Source organism: Paramormyrops kingsleyae, chromosome 1, assembly GCF_048594095.1.
Source record: "Paramormyrops kingsleyae isolate MSU_618 chromosome 1, PKINGS_0.4, whole genome shotgun sequence".
NCBI classification, from domain to species: domain Eukaryota; kingdom Metazoa; phylum Chordata; class Actinopteri; order Osteoglossiformes; family Mormyridae; genus Paramormyrops; species Paramormyrops kingsleyae.
The window spans coordinates 19,281,224-19,295,021 of NC_132797.1; the positions used below are offsets into that span (position 1 = coordinate 19,281,224).

At 47.1% G+C, this 13,798-nt stretch overlaps 30 non-coding genes across 30 annotated transcripts; 9 read left to right on the forward strand and 21 right to left on the reverse strand.

Moving 5' to 3' along the window:
* Positions 1 to 191: 191 nt before the first annotated feature.
* trnaq-uug (transfer RNA glutamine (anticodon UUG)) lies at positions 192 to 263 on the reverse strand. The gene has a single exon. It is a non-coding gene; the product is annotated as a tRNA-Gln (tRNA).
* A 462-nt stretch (positions 264 to 725) lies between these two features.
* On the forward strand, positions 726 to 797 carry trnad-guc (transfer RNA aspartic acid (anticodon GUC)). The gene has a single exon. It is a non-coding gene; the product is annotated as a tRNA-Asp (tRNA).
* A 191-nt stretch (positions 798 to 988) lies between these two features.
* trnaq-cug (transfer RNA glutamine (anticodon CUG)) lies at positions 989 to 1,060 on the reverse strand. Its single transcript has one exon. It is a non-coding gene; the product is annotated as a tRNA-Gln (tRNA).
* Positions 1,061 to 1,720: 660 nt separating this feature from the next.
* trnaq-uug (transfer RNA glutamine (anticodon UUG)) lies at positions 1,721 to 1,792 on the reverse strand. Its single transcript has one exon. It is a non-coding gene; the product is annotated as a tRNA-Gln (tRNA).
* Positions 1,793 to 2,254: 462 nt separating this feature from the next.
* On the forward strand, positions 2,255 to 2,326 carry trnad-guc (transfer RNA aspartic acid (anticodon GUC)). Its single transcript has one exon. It is a non-coding gene; the product is annotated as a tRNA-Asp (tRNA).
* A 191-nt stretch (positions 2,327 to 2,517) lies between these two features.
* Positions 2,518 to 2,589, reverse strand: trnaq-cug (transfer RNA glutamine (anticodon CUG)). The gene has a single exon. It is a non-coding gene; the product is annotated as a tRNA-Gln (tRNA).
* A 660-nt stretch (positions 2,590 to 3,249) lies between these two features.
* On the reverse strand, positions 3,250 to 3,321 carry trnaq-uug (transfer RNA glutamine (anticodon UUG)). The gene has a single exon. It is a non-coding gene; the product is annotated as a tRNA-Gln (tRNA).
* Positions 3,322 to 3,783: 462 nt separating this feature from the next.
* trnad-guc (transfer RNA aspartic acid (anticodon GUC)) lies at positions 3,784 to 3,855 on the forward strand. The gene has a single exon. It is a non-coding gene; the product is annotated as a tRNA-Asp (tRNA).
* Positions 3,856 to 4,046: 191 nt separating this feature from the next.
* trnaq-cug (transfer RNA glutamine (anticodon CUG)) lies at positions 4,047 to 4,118 on the reverse strand. The gene has a single exon. It is a non-coding gene; the product is annotated as a tRNA-Gln (tRNA).
* Positions 4,119 to 4,412: 294 nt separating this feature from the next.
* Positions 4,413 to 4,484, reverse strand: trnaq-uug (transfer RNA glutamine (anticodon UUG)). The gene has a single exon. It is a non-coding gene; the product is annotated as a tRNA-Gln (tRNA).
* A 462-nt stretch (positions 4,485 to 4,946) lies between these two features.
* Positions 4,947 to 5,018, forward strand: trnad-guc (transfer RNA aspartic acid (anticodon GUC)). Its single transcript has one exon. It is a non-coding gene; the product is annotated as a tRNA-Asp (tRNA).
* A 191-nt stretch (positions 5,019 to 5,209) lies between these two features.
* trnaq-cug (transfer RNA glutamine (anticodon CUG)) lies at positions 5,210 to 5,281 on the reverse strand. The gene has a single exon. It is a non-coding gene; the product is annotated as a tRNA-Gln (tRNA).
* Positions 5,282 to 5,575: 294 nt separating this feature from the next.
* Positions 5,576 to 5,647, reverse strand: trnaq-uug (transfer RNA glutamine (anticodon UUG)). Its single transcript has one exon. It is a non-coding gene; the product is annotated as a tRNA-Gln (tRNA).
* A 462-nt stretch (positions 5,648 to 6,109) lies between these two features.
* Positions 6,110 to 6,181, forward strand: trnad-guc (transfer RNA aspartic acid (anticodon GUC)). The gene has a single exon. It is a non-coding gene; the product is annotated as a tRNA-Asp (tRNA).
* Positions 6,182 to 6,372: 191 nt separating this feature from the next.
* Positions 6,373 to 6,444, reverse strand: trnaq-cug (transfer RNA glutamine (anticodon CUG)). Its single transcript has one exon. It is a non-coding gene; the product is annotated as a tRNA-Gln (tRNA).
* A 660-nt stretch (positions 6,445 to 7,104) lies between these two features.
* trnaq-uug (transfer RNA glutamine (anticodon UUG)) lies at positions 7,105 to 7,176 on the reverse strand. The gene has a single exon. It is a non-coding gene; the product is annotated as a tRNA-Gln (tRNA).
* A 462-nt stretch (positions 7,177 to 7,638) lies between these two features.
* Positions 7,639 to 7,710, forward strand: trnad-guc (transfer RNA aspartic acid (anticodon GUC)). Its single transcript has one exon. It is a non-coding gene; the product is annotated as a tRNA-Asp (tRNA).
* Positions 7,711 to 8,259: 549 nt separating this feature from the next.
* On the reverse strand, positions 8,260 to 8,331 carry trnaq-uug (transfer RNA glutamine (anticodon UUG)). The gene has a single exon. It is a non-coding gene; the product is annotated as a tRNA-Gln (tRNA).
* A 462-nt stretch (positions 8,332 to 8,793) lies between these two features.
* On the forward strand, positions 8,794 to 8,865 carry trnad-guc (transfer RNA aspartic acid (anticodon GUC)). Its single transcript has one exon. It is a non-coding gene; the product is annotated as a tRNA-Asp (tRNA).
* Positions 8,866 to 9,056: 191 nt separating this feature from the next.
* On the reverse strand, positions 9,057 to 9,128 carry trnaq-cug (transfer RNA glutamine (anticodon CUG)). The gene has a single exon. It is a non-coding gene; the product is annotated as a tRNA-Gln (tRNA).
* A 294-nt stretch (positions 9,129 to 9,422) lies between these two features.
* Positions 9,423 to 9,494, reverse strand: trnaq-uug (transfer RNA glutamine (anticodon UUG)). Its single transcript has one exon. It is a non-coding gene; the product is annotated as a tRNA-Gln (tRNA).
* A 462-nt stretch (positions 9,495 to 9,956) lies between these two features.
* On the forward strand, positions 9,957 to 10,028 carry trnad-guc (transfer RNA aspartic acid (anticodon GUC)). Its single transcript has one exon. It is a non-coding gene; the product is annotated as a tRNA-Asp (tRNA).
* A 191-nt stretch (positions 10,029 to 10,219) lies between these two features.
* trnaq-cug (transfer RNA glutamine (anticodon CUG)) lies at positions 10,220 to 10,291 on the reverse strand. Its single transcript has one exon. It is a non-coding gene; the product is annotated as a tRNA-Gln (tRNA).
* A 294-nt stretch (positions 10,292 to 10,585) lies between these two features.
* trnaq-uug (transfer RNA glutamine (anticodon UUG)) lies at positions 10,586 to 10,657 on the reverse strand. Its single transcript has one exon. It is a non-coding gene; the product is annotated as a tRNA-Gln (tRNA).
* Positions 10,658 to 11,364: 707 nt separating this feature from the next.
* Positions 11,365 to 11,436, reverse strand: trnaq-cug (transfer RNA glutamine (anticodon CUG)). The gene has a single exon. It is a non-coding gene; the product is annotated as a tRNA-Gln (tRNA).
* A 294-nt stretch (positions 11,437 to 11,730) lies between these two features.
* On the reverse strand, positions 11,731 to 11,802 carry trnaq-uug (transfer RNA glutamine (anticodon UUG)). Its single transcript has one exon. It is a non-coding gene; the product is annotated as a tRNA-Gln (tRNA).
* Positions 11,803 to 12,509: 707 nt separating this feature from the next.
* Positions 12,510 to 12,581, reverse strand: trnaq-cug (transfer RNA glutamine (anticodon CUG)). Its single transcript has one exon. It is a non-coding gene; the product is annotated as a tRNA-Gln (tRNA).
* Positions 12,582 to 12,875: 294 nt separating this feature from the next.
* trnaq-uug (transfer RNA glutamine (anticodon UUG)) lies at positions 12,876 to 12,947 on the reverse strand. The gene has a single exon. It is a non-coding gene; the product is annotated as a tRNA-Gln (tRNA).
* Positions 12,948 to 13,409: 462 nt separating this feature from the next.
* Positions 13,410 to 13,481, forward strand: trnad-guc (transfer RNA aspartic acid (anticodon GUC)). The gene has a single exon. It is a non-coding gene; the product is annotated as a tRNA-Asp (tRNA).
* Positions 13,482 to 13,672: 191 nt separating this feature from the next.
* On the reverse strand, positions 13,673 to 13,744 carry trnaq-cug (transfer RNA glutamine (anticodon CUG)). The gene has a single exon. It is a non-coding gene; the product is annotated as a tRNA-Gln (tRNA).
* Between the last annotated feature and the right edge of the window lie 54 nt (positions 13,745 to 13,798).

Consider the following 13,798-nt stretch of genomic DNA (forward strand, 5'->3'; position numbering starts at 1 on the left):
CAGATATATCTGCAGTATGTGTGTGATACAGCTGACACACGGAAGTAAATGGTAGCTTGAGGGGATCGGAGCAAGAAGTAGCAGCATAATTGAACCAAACGGGCAAAGACACACCTCCCTTGGCTCACAGGGGAACAATGGCTGGTCCCTTCACACAGAATCATACAAGAAAGTAGCACGTCTTAAGACAAAGGCCCCACCGAGACTTGAACTCGGATCACTGGATTCAAAGCCCAGAGTGCTGGCCATTACACCATGGGACCAAGACCAGACGTGGTTGCTTCTTCAGTGTAGACAATGGACCCCGTCAACCTTGACTCACCTGGCATGGCATTCCTGCTGGTTCTTAAGGAAACTTTGAGAAGTGTCTTCGCTTTGCATAGAAAACAGCCGATACATGTAATAAAATGGAAAATTCTAGCATGTTGACCGCAGAGAATGGCCAACAGAGAATTGGTGTGAGTCATTCCCAAATCCTCATTTGAATCACTGGTCTAAATGAGCAAGCAATAATCGAATGGAACTGTGAAACCAAAAGGCAAGATCTCACCATTAATTTAATAGGTTCATCTTGTCTTAATAGAGACGCTTCCACTGAGTAAAGTTTAATACATTTTGTTTGCTGTCATGCAGGTATCACAGCATCAAACACAATGTAATTTGAAGAACACATAAGTATACCACAGCCACGGGAGGCGTTTGGGCAGGCGTGGTCTTTGCCTGTCTCCTCGTTAGTATAGTGGTGAGTATCCCCGCCTGTCACGCGGGAGACCGGGGTTCGATTCCCCGACGGGGAGTGTGCTGCTCCTTTTAGCCGCCAAACTCAAGTTGCAGGAATGTTGACGTTGGCTAGGTTGAGATGAATGGAGTCAGATGATGCAGGACAATCGAAAAAAAGTAATCGGCAAAAAACCAATTCGCCTATGCTGTTAAAGCAAACACCGGTGCTCCTTACGTGCGGAACGCAGTAAGCGATCATCCAGGCAGGAGGTCCCACCGAGACTTGAACTCGGATTACTGGATTCAGAGTCCAGAGTGCTGACCATTACACCATGGGACCTTGGATTCCCTTCCCGTCTTGCTGCTGCTTCACCGTAGCCTATGGACATGGCAAACCTTGACCAAAACGGCACAACTTTCCTGTTGGACATTAGTGAACCTTTCAGATATATCTGCAGTATGTGTGTGATACAGCTGACACACGGAAGTAAATGGTAACTTGAGGGGATCGGAGCAAGAAGTAGCAGCATAATTGAACCAAACGGGCAAAGACACACCTCCCTTGGCTCACAGGGGAACAATGGCTGGTCCCTTCACACAGAATCATACAAGAAAGTAGCACGTCTTAAGACAAAGGCCCCACCAAGACTTGAACTCGGATTACTGGATTCAGAGTCCAGAGTGCTGACCAGTACACCATGGGACCTTGGATTCCCTTCCCGTCTTGCTGCTGCTTCACCGTAGCCTATGGACATGGCAAACCTTGACCAAAACGGCACAACTTTCCTGTTGGACATTAGTGAACCTTTCAGATATATCTGCAGTATGTGTGTGATACAGCTGACACACGGAAGTAAATGGTAGCTTGAGGGGATCGGAGCAAGAAGTAGCAGCATAATTGAACCAAACGGGCAAAGACACACCTCCCTTGGCTCACAGGGGAACAATGGCTGGTCCCTTCACACAGAATCATACAAGAAAGTAGCACGTCTTAAGATAAAGGCCCCACCGAGACTTGAACTCGGATCACTGGATTCAAAGCCCAGAGTGCTGGCCATTACACCATGGGACCAAGACCAGACGTGGTTGCTTCTTCAGTGTAGACAATGGACCCCGTCAACCTTGACTCACCTGGCATGGCATTCCTGCTGGTTCTTAAGGAAACTTTGAGAAGTGTCTTCGCTTTGCATAGAAAACAGCCGATACATGTAATAAAATGGAAAATTCTAGCATGTTGACCGCAGAGAATGGCCAACAGAGAATTGGTGTGAGTCATTCCCAAATCCTCATTTGAATCACTGGTCTAAATGAGCAAGCAATAATCGAATGGAACTGTGAAACCAAAAGGCAAGATCTCACCATTAATTTAATAGGTTCATCTTGTCTTAATAGAGACGCTTCCACTGAGTAAAGTTTAATACATTTTGTTTGCTGTCATGCAGGTATCACAGCATCAAACACAATGTAATTTGAAGAACACATAAGTATACCACAGCCACGGGAGGCGTTTGGGCAGGCGTGGTCTTTGCCTGTCTCCTCGTTAGTATAGTGGTGAGTATCCCCGCCTGTCACGCGGGAGACCGGGGTTCGATTCCCCGACGGGGAGTGTGCTGCTCCTTTTAGCCGCCAAACTCAAGTTGCAGGAATGTTGACGTTGGCTAGGTTGAGATGAATGGAGTCAGATGATGCAGGACAATCGAAAAAAAGTAATCGGCAAAAAACCAATTCGCCTATGCTGTTAAAGCAAACACCGGTGCTCCTTACGTGCGGAACGCAGTAAGCGATCATCCAGGCAGGAGGTCCCACCGAGACTTGAACTCGGATTACTGGATTCAGAGTCCAGAGTGCTGACCATTACACCATGGGACCTTGGATTCCCTTCCCGTCTTGCTGCTGCTTCACCGTAGCCTATGGACATGGCAAACCTTGACCAAAACGGCACAACTTTCCTGTTGGACATTAGTGAACCTTTCAGATATATCTGCAGTATGTGTGTGATACAGCTGACACACGGAAGTAAATGGTAACTTGAGGGGATCGGAGCAAGAAGTAGCAGCATAATTGAACCAAACGGGCAAAGACACACCTCCCTTGGCTCACAGGGGAACAATGGCTGGTCCCTTCACACAGAATCATACAAGAAAGTAGCACGTCTTAAGACAAAGGCCCCACCAAGACTTGAACTCGGATTACTGGATTCAGAGTCCAGAGTGCTGACCAGTACACCATGGGACCTTGGATTCCCTTCCCGTCTTGCTGCTGCTTCACCGTAGCCTATGGACATGGCAAACCTTGACCAAAACGGCACAACTTTCCTGTTGGACATTAGTGAACCTTTCAGATATATCTGCAGTATGTGTGTGATACAGCTGACACACGGAAGTAAATGGTAGCTTGAGGGGATCGGAGCAAGAAGTAGCAGCATAATTGAACCAAACGGGCAAAGACACACCTCCCTTGGCTCACAGGGGAACAATGGCTGGTCCCTTCACACAGAATCATACAAGAAAGTAGCACGTCTTAAGATAAAGGCCCCACCGAGACTTGAACTCGGATCACTGGATTCAAAGCCCAGAGTGCTGGCCATTACACCATGGGACCAAGACCAGACGTGGTTGCTTCTTCAGTGTAGACAATGGACCCCGTCAACCTTGACTCACCTGGCATGGCATTCCTGCTGGTTCTTAAGGAAACTTTGAGAAGTGTCTTCGCTTTGCATAGAAAACAGCCGATACATGTAATAAAATGGAAAATTCTAGCATGTTGACCGCAGAGAATGGCCAACAGAGAATTGGTGTGAGTCATTCCCAAATCCTCATTTGAATCACTGGTCTAAATGAGCAAGCAATAATCGAATGGAACTGTGAAACCAAAAGGCAAGATCTCACCATTAATTTAATAGGTTCATCTTGTCTTAATAGAGACGCTTCCACTGAGTAAAGTTTAATACATTTTGTTTGCTGTCATGCAGGTATCACAGCATCAAACACAATGTAATTTGAAGAACACATAAGTATACCACAGCCACGGGAGGCGTTTGGGCAGGCGTGTTTTTTGCCTGTCTCCTCGTTAGTATAGTGGTGAGTATCCCCGCCTGTCACGCGGGAGACCGGGGTTCGATTCCCCGACGGGGAGTGTGCTGCTCCTTTTAGCCGCCAAACTCAAGTTGCAGGAATGTTGACGTTGGCTAGGTTGAGATGAATGGAGTCAGATGATGCAGGACAATCGAAAAAAAGTAAACGGCAAAAAACCAATTCGCCTATGCTGTTAAAGCAAACACCGGTGCTCCTTACGTGCGGAACGCAGTAAGCGATCATCCAGGCAGGAGGTCCCACCGAGACTTGAACTCAGATTACTGGATTCAGAGTCCAGAGTGCTGACCATTACACCATGGGACCTTGGATTCCCTTTCCGTCTTGCTGCTGCTTCACCGTAGCCTATGGACTTGGCAAACCTTGACCAAAACGGCACAACTTTCCTGTTGGACATTAGTGAACCTTTCAGATATATCTGCAGTATGTGTGTGATACAGCTGACACACGGAAGTAAATGGTAGCTTGAGGGGATCGGAGCAAGAAGTAGCAGCATAATTGAACCAAACGGGCAAAGACACACCTCCCTTGGCTCACAGGGGAACAATGGCTGGTCCCTTCACACAGAATCATACAAGAAAGTAGCACGTCTTAAGACAAAGGCCCCACCGAGACTTGAACTCGGATCACTGGATTCAAAGCCCAGAGTGCTGGCCATTACACCATGGGACCAAGACCAGACGTGGTTGCTTCTTCAGTGTAGACAATGGACCCCGTCAACCTTGACTCACCTGGCATGGCATTCCTGCTGGTTCTTAAGGAAACTTTGAGAAGTGTCTTCGCTTTGCATAGAAATCAGCCGATACATGTAATAAAATGGAAAATTCTAGCATGTTGACCGCAGAGAATGGCCAACAGAGAATTGGTGTGAGTCATTCCCAAATCCTCATTTGAATCACTGGTCTAAATGAGCAAGCAATAATCGAATGGAACTGTGAAACCAAAAGGCAAGATCTCACCATTAATTTAATAGGTTCATCTTGTCTTAATAGAGACGCTTCCACTGAGTAAAGTTTAATACATTTTGTTTGCTGTCATGCAGGTATCACAGCATCAAACACAATGTAATTTGAAGAACACATAAGTATACCACAGCCACGGGAGGCGTTTGGGCAGGCGTGGTCTTTGCCTGTCTCCTCGTTAGTATAGTGGTGAGTATCCCCGCCTGTCACGCGGGAGACCGGGGTTCGATTCCCCGACGGGGAGTGTGCTGCTCCTTTTAGCCGCCAAACTCAAGTTGCAGGAATGTTGACGTTGGCTAGGTTGAGATGAATGGAGTCAGATGATGCAGGACAATCGAAAAAAAGTAATCGGCAAAAAACCAATTCGCCTATGCTGTTAAGGCAAACACCGGTGCTCCTTACGTGCGGAACGCAGTAAGCGATCATCCAGGCAGGAGGTCCCACCGAGACTTGAACTCGGATTACTGGATTCAGAGTCCAGAGTGCTGACCATTACACCATGGGACCTTGGATTCCCTTCCCGTCTTGCTGCTGCTTCACCGTAGCCTATGGACTTGGCAAACCTTGACCAAAACGGCACAACTTTCCTGTTGGACATTAGTGAACCTTTCAGATATATCTGCAGTATGTGTGTGATACAGCTGACACACGGAAGTAAATGGTAGCTTGAGGGGATCGGAGCAAGAAGTAGCAGCATAATTGAACCAAACGGGCAAAGACACACCTCCCTTGGCTCACAGGGGAACAATGGCTGGTCCCTTCACACAGAATCATACAAGAAAGTAGCACGTCTTAAGACAAAGGCCCCACCGAGACTTGAACTCGGATCACTGGATTCAAAGCCCAGAGTGCTGGCCATTACACCATGGGACCAAGACCAGACGTGGTTGCTTCTTCAGTGTAGACAATGGACCCCGTCAACCTTGACTCACCTGGCATGGCATTCCTGCTGGTTCTTAAGGAAACTTTGAGAAGTGTCTTCGCTTTGCATAGAAAACAGCCGATACATGTAATAAAATGGAAAATTCTAGCATGTTGACCGCAGAGAATGGCCAACAGAGAATTGGTGTGAGTCATTCCCAAATCCTCATTTGAATCACTGGTCTAAATGAGCAAGCAATAATCGAATGGAACTGTGAAACCAAAAGGCAAGATCTCACCATTAATTTAATAGGTTCATCTTGTCTTAATAGAGACGCTTCCACTGAGTAAAGTTTAATACATTTTGTTTGCTGTCATGCAGGTATCACAGCATCAAACACAATGTAATTTGAAGAACACATAAGTATACCACAGCCACGGGAGGCGTTTGGGCAGGCGTGGTCTTTGCCTGTCTCCTCGTTAGTATAGTGGTGAGTATCCCCGCCTGTCACGCGGGAGACCGGGGTTCGATTCCCCGACGGGGAGTGTGCTGCTCCTTTTAGCCGCCAAACTCAAGTTGCAGGAATGTTGACGTTGGCTAGGTTGAGATGAATGGAGTCAGATGATGCAGGACAATCGAAAAAAAGTAATCGGCAAAAAACCAATTCGCCTATGCTGTTAAAGCAAACACCGGTGCTCCTTACGTGCGGAACGCAGTAAGCGATCATCCAGGCAGGAGGTCCCACCGAGACTTGAACTCGGATTACTGGATTCAGAGTCCAGAGTGCTGACCATTACACCATGGGACCTTGGATTCCCTTCCCGTCTTGCTGCTGCTTCACCGTAGCCTATGGACATGGCAAACCTTGACCAAAACGGCACAACTTTCCTGTTGGACATTAGTGAACCTTTCAGATATATCTGCAGTATGTGTGTGATACAGCTGACACACGGAAGTAAATGGTAGCTTGAGGGGATCGGAGCAAGAAGTAGCAGCATAATTGAACCAAACGGGCAAAGACACACCTCCCTTGGCTCACAGGGGAACAATGGCTGGTCCCTTCACACAGAATCATACAAGAAAGTAGCACGTCTTAAGACAAAGGCCCCACCGAGACTTGAACTCGGATTACTGGATTCAGAGTCCAGAGTGCTGACCAGTACACCATGGGACCTTGGATTCCCTTCCCGTCTTGCTGCTGCTTCACCGTAGCCTATGGACATGGCAAACCTTGACCAAAACGGCACAACTTTCCTGTTGGACATTAGTGAACCTTTCAGATATATCTGCAGTATGTGTGTGATACAGCTGACACACGGAAGTAAATGGTAGCTTGAGGGGATCGGAGCAAGAAGTAGCAGCATAATTGAACCAAACGGGCAAAGACACACCTCCCTTGGCTCACAGGGGAACAATGGCTGGTCCCTTCACACAGAATCATACAAGAAAGTAGCACGTCTTAAGATAAAGGCCCCACCGAGACTTGAACTCGGATCACTGGATTCAAAGCCCAGAGTGCTGGCCATTACACCATGGGACCAAGACCAGATGTGGTTGCTTCTTCAGTGTAGACAATGGACCCCGTCAACCTTGACTCACCTGGCATGGCATTCCTGCTGGTTCTTAAGGAAACTTTGAGAAGTGTCTTCGCTTTGCATAGAAAACAGCCGATACATGTAATAAAATGGAAAATTCTAGCATGTTGACCGCAGAGAATGGCCAACAGAGAATTGATGTGAGTCATTCCCAAATCCTCATTTGAATCACTGGTCTAAATGAGCAAGCAATAATCGAATGGAACTGTGAAACCAAAAGGCAAGATCTCACCATTAATTTAATAGGTTCATCTTGTCTTAATAGAGACGCTTCCACTGAGTAAAGTTTAATACATTTTGTTTGCTGTCATGCAGGTATCACAGCATCAAACACAATGTAATTTGAAGAACACATAAGTATACCACAGCCACGGGAGGCGTTTGGGCAGGTGTGTTCTTTGCCTGTCTCCTCGTTAGTATAGTGGTGAGTATCCCCGCCTGTCACGTGGGAGACCGGGGTTCGATTCCCCGACGGGGAGTGTGCTGCTCCTTTTAGCCGCCAAACTCAAGTTGCAGGAATGTTGACGTTGGCTAGGTTGAGATGAATGGAGTCAGATGATGCAGGACAATCGAAAAAAAGTAATCGGCAAAAAACCAATTCGCCTATGCTGTTAAGGCAAACACTGGTGCTCCTTACGTGCGGAACGCAGTAAGCGATCATCCAGGCAGGAGGTCCCACCGAGACTTGAACTCGGATTACTGGATTCAGAGTCCAGAGTGCTGACCATTACACCATGGATTCCCTTCCCGTCTTGCTGCTGCTTCACTGTAGCCTATGGACATGGCAAACCTTGACCAAAACGGCACAACTTTCCTGTTGGACATTAGTGAACCTTTCAGATATATCTGCAGTATGTGTGTGATACAGCTGACACACGGAAGTAAATGGTAGCTTGAGGGGATCGGAGCAAGAAGTAGCAGCATAATTGAACCAAACGGGCAAAGACACACCTCCCTTGGCTCACAGGGGAACAATGGCTGGTCCCTTCACACAGAATCATACAAGAAAGTAGCACGTCTTAAGACAAAGGCCCCACCGAGACTTGAACTCGGATCACTGGATTCAAAGCCCAGAGTGCTGGCCATTACACCATGGGACCAAGACCAGACGTGGTTGCTTCTTCAGTGTAGACAATGGACCCCGTCAACCTTGACTCACCTGGCATGGCATTCCTGCTGGTTCTTAAGGAAACTTTGAGAAGTGTCTTCGCTTTGCATAGAAAACAGCCGATACATGTAATAAAATGGAAAATTCTAGCATGTTGACCGCAGAGAATGGCCAACAGAGAATTGGTGTGAGTCATTCCCAAATCCTCATTTGAATCACTGGTCTAAATGAGCAAGCAATAATCGAATGGAACTGTGAAACCAAAAGGCAAGATCTCACCATTAATTTAATAGGTTCATCTTGTCTTAATAGAGACGCTTCCACTGAGTAAAGTTTAATACATTTTGTTTGCTGTCATGCAGGTATCACAGCATCAAACACAATGTAATTTGAAGAACACATAAGTATACCACAGCCACGGGAGGCATTTGGGCAGGCGTGTTCTTTGCCTGTCTCCTCGTTAGTATAGTGGTGAGTATCCCCGCCTGTCACGCGGGAGACCGGGGTTCGATTCCCCGACGGGGAGTGTGCTGCTCCTTTTAGCCGCCAAACTCAAGTTGCAGGAATGTTGACGTTGGCTAGGTTGAGATGAATGGAGTCAGATGATGCAGGACAATCGAAAAAAAGTAAACGGCAAAAAACCAATTCGCCTATGCTGTTAAAGCAAACACCGGTGCTCCTTACGTGCGGAACGCAGTAAGCGATCATCCAGGCAGGAGGTCCCACCGAGACTTGAACTCGGATTACTGGATTCAGAGTCCAGAGTGCTGACCATTACACCATGGGACCTTGGATTCCCTTCCCGTCTTGCTGCTGCTTCACCGTAGCCTATGGACATGGCAAACCTTGACCAAAACGGCACAACTTTCCTGTTGGACATTAGTGAACCTTTCAAATATATCTGCAGTATGTGTGTGATACAGCTGACACACGGAAGTAAATGGTAGCTTGAGGGGATCGGAGCAAGAAGTAGCAGCATAATTGAACCAAACGGGCAAAGACACACCTCCCTTTGCTCACAGGGGAACAATGGCTGGTCCCTTCACACAGAATCATACAAGAAAGTAGCACGTCTTAAGACAAAGGCCCCACCGAGACTTGAACTCGGATCACTGGATTCAAAGCCCAGAGTGCTGGCCATTACACCATGGGACCAAGACCAGACGTGGTTGCTTCTTCAGTGTAGACAATGGACCCCGTCAACCTTGACTCACCTGGCATGGCATTCCTGCTGGTTCTTAAGGAAACTTTGAGAAGTGTCTTCGCTTTGCATAGAAAACAGCCGATACATGTAATAAAATGGAAAATTCTAGCATGTTGACCGCAGAGAATGGCCAACAGAGAATTGGTGTGAGTCATTCCCAAATCCTCATTTGAATCACTGGTCTAAATGAGCAAGCAATAATCGAATGGAACTGTGAAACCAAAAGGCAAGATCTCACCATTAATTTAATAGGTTCATCTTGTCTTAATAGAGACGCTTCCACTGAGTAAAGTTTAATACATTTTGTTTGCTGTCATGCAGGTATCACAGCATCAAACACAATGTAATTTGAAGAACACATAAGTATACCACAGCCACGGGAGGCGTTTGGGCAGGTGTGTTCTTTGCCTGTCTCCTCGTTAGTATAGTGGTGAGTATCCCCGCCTGTCACGTGGGAGACCGGGGTTCGATTCCCCGACGGGGAGTGTGCTGCTCCTTTTAGCCGCCAAACTCAAGTTGCAGGAATGTTGACGTTGGCTAGGTTGAGATGAATGGAGTCAGATGATGCAGGACAATCGAAAAAAAGTAATCGGCAAAAAACCAATTCGCCTATGCTGTTAAGGCAAACACCGGTGCTCCTTACGTGCGGAACGCAGTAAGCGATCATCCAGGCAGGAGGTCCCACCGAGACTTGAACTCGGATTACTGGATTCAGAGTCCAGAGTGCTGACCATTACACCATGGGACCTTGGATTCCCTTCCCGTCTTGCTGCTGCTTCACCGTAGCCTATGGACATGGCAAACCTTGACCAAAACGGCACAACTTTCCTGTTGGACATTAGTGAACCTTTCAGATATATCTGCAGTATGTGTGTGATACAGCTGACACACGGAAGTAAATGGTAGCTTGAGGGGATCGGAGCAAGAAGTAGCAGCATAATTGAACCAAACGGGCAAAGACACACCTCCCTTGGCTCACAGGGGAACAATGGCTGGTCCCTTCACACAGAATCATACAAGAAAGTAGCACGTCTTAAGACAAAGGCCCCACCGAGACTTGAACTCGGATCACTGGATTCAAAGCCCAGAGTGCTGGCCATTACACCATGGGACCAAGACCAGACGTGGTTGCTTCTTCAGTGTAGACAATGGACCCCGTCAACCTTGACTCACCTGGCATGGCATTCCTGCTGGTTCTTAAGGAAACTTTGAGAAGTGTCTTCGCTTTGCATAGAAAACAGCCGATACATGTAATAAAATGGAAAATTCTAGCATGTTGACCGCAGAGAATGGCCAACAGAGAATTGGTGTGAGTCATTCCCAAATCCTCATTTGAATCACTGGTCTAAATGAGCAAGCAATAATCGAATGGAACTGTGAAACCAAAAGGCAAGATCTCACCATTAATTTAATAGGTTCATCTTGTCTTAATAGAGACGCTTCCACTGAGTAAAGTTTAATACATTTTGTTTGCTGTCATGCAGGTATCACAGCATCAAACACAATGTAATTTGAAGAACACATAAGTATACCACAGCCACGGGAGGCGTTTGGGCAGGCGTGTTCTTTGCCTGTCTCCTCGTTAGTATAGTGGTGAGTATCCCCGCCTGTCACGCGGGAGACCGGGGAGTGTGCTGCTCCTTTTAGCCGCCAAACTCAAGTTGCAGGAATGTTGACGTTGGCTAGGTTGAGATGAATGGAGTCAGATGATGCAGGACAATCGAAAAAAAGTAATCTGCAAAAAACCAATTCGCCTATGCTGTTAAAGCAAACACCGGTGCTCCTTACGTGCGGAACGCAGTAAGCGATCATCCAGGCAGGAGGTCCCACCGAGACTTGAACTCGGATTACTGGATTCAGAGTCCAGAGTGCTGACCATTACACCATGGGACCTTGGATTCCCTTCCCGTCTTGCTGCTGCTTCACCGTAGCCTATGGACATGGCAAACCTTGACCAAAACGGCACAACTTTCCTGTTGGACATTAGTGAACCTTTCAGATATATCTGCAGTATGTGTGTGATACAGCTGACACACGGAAGTAAATGGTAGCTTGAGGGGATCGGAGCAAGAAGTAGCAGCACAATTGAACCAAACGGGCAAAGACACACCTCCCTTGGCTCACAGGGGAACAATGGCTGGTCCCTTCACACAGAATCATACAAGAAAGTAGCACGTCTTAAGACAAAGGCCCCACCGAGACTTGAACTCGGATCACTGGATTCAAAGCCCAGAGTGCTGGCCATTACACCATGGGACCAAGACCAGACGTGGTTGCTTCTTCAGTGTAGACAATGGACCCCGTCAACCTTGACTCACCTGGCATGGCATTCCTGCTGGTTCTTAAGGAAACTTTGAGAAGTGTCTTCGCTTTGCATAGAAAACAGCCGATACATGTAATAAAATGGAAAATTCTAGCATGTTGACCGCAGAGAATGGCCAACAGAGAATTGATGTGAGTCATTCCCAAATCCTCATTTGAATCACTGGTCTAAATGAGCAAGCAATAATCGAATGGAACTGTGAAACCAAAAGGCAAGATCTCACCATTAATTTAATAGGTTCATCTTGTCTTAATAGAGACGCTTCCACTGAGTAAAGTTTAATACATTTTGTTTGCTGTCATGCAGGTATCACAGCATCAAACACAATGTAATTTGAAGAACACATAAGTATACCACAGCCACGGGAGGCGTTTGGGCAGGCGTGTTCTTTGCCTGTCTCCTCGTTAGTATAGTGGTGAGTATCCCCGCCTGTCACGCGGGAGACCGGGGAGTGTGCTGCTCCTTTTAGCCGCCAAACTCAAGTTGCAGGAATGTTGACGTTGGCTAGGTTGAGATGAATGGAGTCAGATGATGCAGGACAATCGAAAAAAAGTAATCGGCAAAAAACCAATTCGCCTATGCTGTTAAGGCAAACACCGGTGCTCCTTACGTGCGGAACGCAGTAAGCGATCATCCAGGCAGGAGGTCCCACCGAGACTTGAACTCGGATTACTGGATTCAGAGTCCAGAGTGCTGACCATTACACCATGGGACCTTGGATTCCCTTCCCGTCTTGCTGCTGCTTCACCGTAGCCTATGGACATGGCAAACCTTGACCAAAACGGCACAACTTTCCTGTTGGACATTAGTGAACCTTTCAGATATATCTGCAGTATGTGTGTGATACAGCTGACACACGGAAGTAAATGGTAGCTTGAGGGGATCGGAGCAAGAAGTAGCAGCATAATTGAACCAAACGGGCAAAGACACACCTCCCTTGGCTCACAGGGGAACAATGGCTGGTCCCTTCACACAGAATCATACAAGAAAGTAGCACGTCTTAAGACAAAGGCCCCACCGAGACTTGAACTCGGATCACTGGATTCAAAGCCCAGAGTGCTGGCCATTACACCATGGGACCAAGACCAGACGTGGTTGCTTCTTCAGTGTAGACAATGGACCCCGTCAACCTTGACTCACCTGGCATGGCATTCCTGCTGGTTCTTAAGGAAACTTTGAGAAGTGTCTTCGCTTTGCATAGAAAACAGCCGATACATGTAATAAAATGGAAAATTCTAGCATGTTGACCGCAGAGAATGGCCAACAGAGAATTGGTGTGAGTCATTCCCAAATCCTCATTTGAATCACTGGTCTAAATGAGCAAGCAATAATCGAATGGAACTGTGAAACCAAAAGGCAAGATCTCACCATTAATTTAATAGGTTCATCTTGTCTTAATAGAGACGCTTCCACTGAGTAAAGTTTAATACATTTTGTTTGCTGTCATGCAGGTATCACAGCATCAAACACAATGTAATTTGAAGAACACATAAGTATACCACAGCCACGGGAGGCGTTTGGGCAGGTGTGTTCTTTGCCTGTCTCCTCGTTAGTATAGTGGTGAGTATCCCTGCCTGTCACGTGGGAGACCGGGGTTCGATTCCCCGACGGGGAGTGTGCTGCTCCTTTTAGCCGCCAAACTCAAGTTGCAGGAATGTTGACGTTGGCTAGGTTGAGATGAATGGAGTCAGATGATGCAGGACAATCGAAAAAAAGTAATCGGCAAAAAACCAATTCGCCTATGCTGTTAAGGCAAACACCGGTGCTCCTTACGTGCGGAACGCAGTAAGCGATCATCCAGGCAGGAGGTCCCACCGAGACTTGAACTCGGATTACTGGATTCAGAGTCCAGAGTGCTGACCATTACACCATGGGACCTTGGATTCCCTTCCCGTCTTGCTGCTGCTTCACCGTAGCCTATGGACATGGCAA